Raw genomic sequence first — 6,969 nt, forward strand, 5'->3', positions numbered from 1 at the left:
GTGAGTGGCGGCAGGAATATAGAAGAAGTAAGCAAAAACTCCTCGAGAGAGAGAGGGAGAGTGAAGTTCAGCGAGAGGATGATTTGACGTGAGGTGCACTTTTCGAGACTCCGGATAACTCTCGATGAACATTTCAAATGGTCCTATATGCTTTGATCGATTTTCTTCATCGACTTTCTCTTTTCATAACCAATGCGATAACCAAACAGATTTCGCGCTAATTCTACCACATAGTTTGATAAAGGAGGTTCTTATCTAGCGTCCAAAACGTCAAATACAACAGGTGAAGGATTTTCAGCTGAATTATTGACGAAAGAGAAAGTCGATGAAGAGAATCGATCAATTCAGATAGGTCCTTTTGAAATATTTATCTAGAACTTTTTTGTTCGACGCAAAAAGCTCAGAGTTCATCCAGAGTGAGAATAATGTGCATGTGATAGAAAACATGAACATGAATGGCAGCAAATCTCACTCTCATTTTATCCCCCCTCGCTCACAAACTCTGAAACTCAGTGGAATGATTTGGCAGTAGGCATTCTACACCTCAGAAAAATACGACGCTCGGCTCATTTCAAACTCGCGAGCAAGGCTCCATCAAGCCTGCACCGGAAATAGTTTTCATGTAGCTTCAATTGGAAACGCAAATGGTTTTCATCCATAAACAAAATTAATGGAATTCATCTGAATTTCACATTACATTTATGCGATCACGTTAATTTTATATGATTTTTCATATGAATTTCATCGGCCTCATAATATTCATGTGATTTTGTGGTGGGATTTTTAGCTATGTGATCACATGAAAGCTATGTGAAATTCACATGGTTTTCATCCATTAGATATGTCATAAATTTTTTGAGTGTGGTTTTATGTCCCGAACAGAGAAAAAAAAAGCGATCGTTTTAGCACCGACAAACCGACATGAATGACCCATACAAAGTACCATCAAATTTCTGATCAAAAAACAAAACTGACATCTGCCGCCGTGTTCGCGAAAAATGTGTACCCTAGTCACGAACACGCATACAAAATGTATGAGTTGGTCCGTGTCTAATCTATTCCGAGCAAATTATTTTCATCTAGATAACAAATGTGTATGGTTTTGACAAATGGGATCGCTGCACATTTGAATCCGCCGCTTCTCGATCAAGAGTTGAGCTTAAGTTTCATGTCGGTTTGTCGGTGATAATAGTGTCTTTTAGTGGTTATGATTTTCCGGACTTCTTATGTCTGAATAGTTAAGGTGCAAATCAGTTCAGATCTGTACTGATGGAAAAATGCTTCAATTTGCATTGTAAAAAATTCTTATTCTGATGTAAACAAACGGTTTGGTTGACGTTTCCCCTCCAACTCGCCTGGCGCACTCTACATCGGTGGTGCATTAAAAAGGCGTATAACAAACCAAATTTTTTGGCTTAAGCGACAGTGAGGATAACAAACTATGCACTTGAAAATGGGATTACGCAAGTATGCGTGTTATAAACGTCAGAAAGGTCAATAGGAAGAGGAAAATATGTTCACCTTTCCTTATTAATGTATCCATCGCAGGTGCTTGAAATCGTCATCCACAAGGAATATTTTGTTTTCTGTATCGATTTCGCAGTGATTCGGCTGGCGCTACACCATATATTTGATGAGAAAACATTTATAAAACTGCCCCAGCGGTTATGATCTTCCGGATTACTAATGTGAGATTATTTGAACTCTACATCAGTTCAGATCTGTAGAAAATCGTAAAATAAGACCACTGGATGGATGGAAATTTGCAATATGTGCAATAAAATATGCATTATTTGGAGTTTGAAAATCGTCATTATGGTGTGAACAAACGGTTTGAGTAATTTTCTCTAAAAATCGCAAAGCGCACTCTACATTGATGGTGCATCAAAAGCAGGGTTGCTTCCACTCACTTGCTATAAAAAAAAACTGTTTTTCGGAATTATGAAATCATTAGACGTTGTAATGATAATAAAAATTGGAACTTGTAACACCGACAAACCGACATGACACTTAATTCTGACTTATGCCCGAAAATCGTAAACGGCCAATTTAAATGTGCAGTGATCCGAACTGTCAAAACCATAGGATTTTTCGATCTAGATAAAAATAATTCATCCAGAATAGATCAGACACGAACCAATTCATAACTTTTGCATGCGGGTTCATGGCTTAGCTAAAATTATTATTAAACTCAGGCAAAAATAGCAAATCATTTTCATAAGATCCACCGTATGAAGCGAGTTTTTATTATTTTTTGTGCTTTCATAAGATTCTTATGTAATTCACACGATCTGAGCGAAATTTAGACGACACAACATTAATTTCCATACGTTCCGCACATCCATTTCATAAGCGCTCTTATGAAATCCGTATGTCACATCAGTGTGAAAAATCATAAGTGCTTCGTGAGAAAAAGAAAAATGGCGACCGAAAGTAATTTGTTGTCAGACCTACCGATTACTTCTTCCGTTTTAAACACATTTAAAGGTAATTTATTGTTTGAAATAGTTAATAATCGATAATTCAAAATAATTTTTCACACAGATTGTGGAATAGGAACGGTGCAACTGATAACGTACAGCGAAAACCAATTCCAGGAAGCTTTATCCCAAGCCGATGTAAATTGGAATTTTGACCATATTTGGAAGCTAGTCAAAGATTGGCATGTACGTAACGTAAGTATTAGGATAAATAATGTATAGTTGTCAACATTAATGAAGATTCGTCACTGCAGGGTCTGGAAAACGTAGAAATTGTTTACATTGACGATACGCCAGATCAGAAATCGCAGGAGGTAGAGAGTCTTCAAGCTTCTCCGTATCTAAACGCTCAAATAAAACAGCAATCCCCAACCATAGATGGGCTCCTTTCAGAGTACACGAGATAAGTAATAAGTTCTTGTATAGAAATAAATGTATTTTTGATAAATAGAATATGTTGTCTTTTATATGAACTTCAATAATAAGTTAACATTTGTTACACCGAGCCACCAAAATGTATTGCAGGTTCGGTATTATGAATGTTAAACATGCTCCATGTAATCATAAACTTAATTCCATTAGAGTGTCTTATGAAATCCATAAAATAGATTAGATGTCCGCTCATAAGATTATCTTATGAAACATTCTAGACCATAGTATGAAAAAGAACATCAACGCCACTGACGTCATTTCATAAGAACTTCTTATGAATTTCAAAGTTTTTTCTTTTGTCGAAATTTCATAAGCATATCTTATGGAGCTCATACGTAATATTTCCCGCGAACACGGAGTGTGCTTTGGTTAGAAATTTTATTGTTTTTGCTATGGTCATTCATGTCGGTTTGTCGGTGCTTGTATGTTACAAGAAGAGGTTATAAAGTTTGTGTTTGACACTTAAAACCGCAGGCCGCCTCGGGCCGCACGTTGGGCAACGCTGATCTAGACTAACATTTTAAAAGGGGCGGAGAAGCCAAAATGTAAACAAATCATATGTTGCACATATAGAGAGAACAGTTCACAAACTACTCTTACTTTTTATTCATTCGCCTATACCGTGTGGTGCTCGTTCACCGCTCACTATAGAGAAAATAATGTTAAAAACATTAGTATAATTATTTTTTGTTGGTAGAATAGTTAGGTATTCCAGTAATAGCGGTGGCGGTGCACCGATAGTTGGGGCTTACCCCTAAATAATGGTGGAAAACCAGAAAAAAAACAATTTTCATTTTTCTTGAACTTGAAATTAGCCCGAAAATTACGACGAAAAATAAATGTTGCTTAGGGGCTGTTCATAAACTACGTAGACAGTTTAGGGGGGGTTGACAACTATCCACGGCTCACAAATTTAAAAAAAATGGAAAATTGTCTATGCAGAGAAGCATAGGCAAGAATCCTAAAAAACCGTCTAGTGTTCCTATAATAGTGGAATTCATTAGAAACCAATACGTTCCACTATTATAGGAACCAAAATTAGCAACAACTATTGAAACAGTGTTCCAGAGGACGAATTTAAAAAAAAAATACAGCCTTATCACAATGTAATATTTTTTTTACCAAAATATAGGTTGACAACTATAGATTGAAGTATAAAAACTGCATGCAGATCGTTTGGTTGATTTTTAATAAATTAATTGTCTTAGTTCCACCACTATTGGCTGACACACCATATAGGGTGTAGCACTACTTCGGTATATGGAACTCATTTCCGTCATACACATCAAAAATAATGTAGACAAACAGCAATATCCAGCAATATGAGCAATCAAGCGTGCACTTCTGTTGTCAGTGCCAACTAGCGAGTTTGGCAATAGAGTGCCTGCTTGAGTCGAACAAATGTCATTCAAATGACCGTCGCTCAATTTCAACTTCTAACGAAAATTTCGCACTGTCGTACTCTAACAGAACTACCAAATTCTATCCTCTTCATAAGTTTGGCCTGAGAGGTATGGATGCTAACCACTACGTCGGGGCCGTCCCCATTTGAAGATTGGTATCTAAGGTAAGTGAATTAAATGGAAATGACTAATCCTTCTCTCGCTTTTTATGCTGGTAACTTAAGAATGTGGAAAATAAAGCATCCAAAAAATGCTGTCTAAATTAATTTTGAATATGTAAATAAGGATTCTATTCACCGCTCATGTCGTAGTGCAAATATTGAGTTTTTGAAACTTCTGCCTTTTCTAACCATTCAACATACTAGGGTAAACGCTCCTATAGTTGCGATACGTTAGAATCGTTAGGTTCCTGTAGGTGTAAAACGGAGTCTCCACACACAACTAAAGGAACATAACGCTTCTAACGTATCGCAACTATAAGAGCGTTTACCGTATAAGCACAGACAAACAGACATAACACTAGCAAATTGTTCATCGAACAAGCATTTAACGGTCAATTTAAAAGTATCGTAGTTGGTAGTACCGCCACCTGTGGCGCGCATAGTCAGTTCCCTTGCGTTTGACGTTTATACACTATCGCCATCTGTTCAGCGTACTACCCACCACAGTGTACTCAACAGATGGCGGTAATGTTTTATCGACGATGTTTTACAGTGAGAAATATTCAATGTGTTATGTCTGTTTGTCTGTGGTATAAGGTTTGTATGTTATTGAGGTAGTACCTATTAGAGTTTAATTTCACATTCGCCTGTCGTAATGTCTATTTTAAGTTTATTTTTTAGTGAGCGGTGAATGGAACCCTTGATCGCTGAAAGTTATAGCTGAGAAAATTTCCTACAAGAATATCCATCAAACTTTCTCTCAGTGCAACATGGGTTACAAATCTGTGATAAGCAATGTATTGAGTATAGGAAAAACGTGACGACAGACCGAAGAGGGGTTTGATTTTGCCTAAATTTAGAGTGACATACTATATGCATGCTCCCTAGAAGGCAATGAACAACAAGTTTGGATTTCCCATAGTAATTCCCATACAAATTTCAAATGGTCTGTGCACAGTCAGTTTCTAACCAAACGAGTTCAATTTTTGGGAGGCTAAACAGGACCTGATTTGGAACCGTTCAAGCACTGTGGAGCGAAATTTAAAAAAAATGTATCAGTCTAATGTATACTATCACCGCTTTGGCAACCTATCACTATAGAGCATCTCAACGACTTCGATTTGGCTGATGATTTTGCTTTATTAGCACAACGGCGTAGGGTATGCAGAGTAAGCTCAATGACCTAGCGGAACACTCCTCTGCGGCGGTTCTATCATCGTCAACAAGACCAAATCGTTTTATCAGTGGAGAAAATCGAAAGTTTGAAATATCTTGGCAGCCAGCGGGACCAAGAGCGCGAGTTTAGGAAATCTAGATCTAACCAGATTTTTCAAAGCACCAAAATCCAGATTCTCCATTCAAACGAGAAATCTGTGTTGTTATACACCAGCGATTGATGAGAACACTCAAAAGCTGCAGGCCTACATCAACCGATACATGCGGTATGCAATTCGTGCCTGGTGGCCTCACAACTGGATCTCAAATGCTGGCTCCTTCGTCGATGTCATCAGAAGCCGATATCAACAGAAATTCGAGCACGTACGTGGAGGTGGGTCGACCACATACGAAATCTGCAAACCAGCGCTGGATTGGTACCCGACTGGACATCGCATCAGAGGCAGACCCTGGGGCTCATGACGGCGAAGCCTCAACATGAACAGGAATCTGACCAGGGCCCAAAAGAGTGCAACCGCCCAGGATGTAAATCTTCCACGTTGACCATATGAGGTATGCAGGATACATGAGATAACAAACTGAACTAAACAAAGCCATTGTTTACAAAAGCAATTACGTCCCTTTAAAATGTTGATACAGCTTTGTTTTCAGAAGCACAAATGGTTGGATGGAACTTACATTGGAATTTACAAATTTTCAACTCGACTCGACCTGAGGCTAAAAGATTGCAAGCTAGCACTCCTGCTAAAGGCATGGAAAAGGACAAGACCATTAAAACTCAATCCGTATACTCACTTCTAGGTAGAACTACGTGCAGCAATACCGCAACCAAAAGCTGGAAAATCGCACTTTCACACTTTGGAATTGTTTTTGTTTATCTCGTCACAGCGACTGACTTTTGTCGTTTCTCGTTCCCGGCTTGACGCTTGATGCGATTGCGAGGTGAATGTTTTTGTTACGATTGACGACGACGACAGCAGGCTCTGCCAGTTCCCGCGCTCTCAACTTTCTCGTTCACACCACCACAGCCGCCGCTTCGCTTTCCCAAGCGCTTGGTCTACTTCAAAGTGCGAAGATTTTTTCCTCGGATTCCCTCGGACAATCCCTGGAGGGCAAGATGTTTTCCGCTACAATTTCACTTGCCGGTCGTCGGAGTGCACCTTTTTCGATTATCCAAACTGATTTTAAATTGCATCAGCAGCCAGAAATTGAAAATTTTACTCGAAACTGACGCGTCCAATCTTGTCAATTTGCTTCATAATAACACACAAACGTACAGTCTGCCCGATGCCGAATCCGATTAGTCCCTTTTTGAGC

At 38.7% G+C, this 6,969-nt stretch overlaps 1 protein-coding gene across 2 annotated transcripts in view; it reads right to left on the reverse strand.

Annotated features, from left to right (window-relative positions):
• LOC135706479 (nucleolar protein dao-5) overlaps nt 1-6,969 on the reverse strand; it is a 35,207-nt gene extending 28,238 nt beyond the window's left edge. For both annotated transcript variants that reach the window (XR_010518172.1, XM_065228096.1), the window contains exon 1: nt 6,448-6,969. The gene's annotated coding sequence lies outside the window, so the exon portion shown is untranslated. The remainder of the gene's footprint in view (nt 1-6,447) is intronic.

Source organism: Ochlerotatus camptorhynchus, unplaced genomic scaffold (assembly GCF_037179485.1).
Source record: "Ochlerotatus camptorhynchus isolate MF236.1 unplaced genomic scaffold, CSIRO-AGI_Acam_v1.1 ptg000282l, whole genome shotgun sequence".
Taxonomy (NCBI): Eukaryota; Metazoa; Arthropoda; class Insecta; order Diptera; family Culicidae; genus Ochlerotatus; species Ochlerotatus camptorhynchus.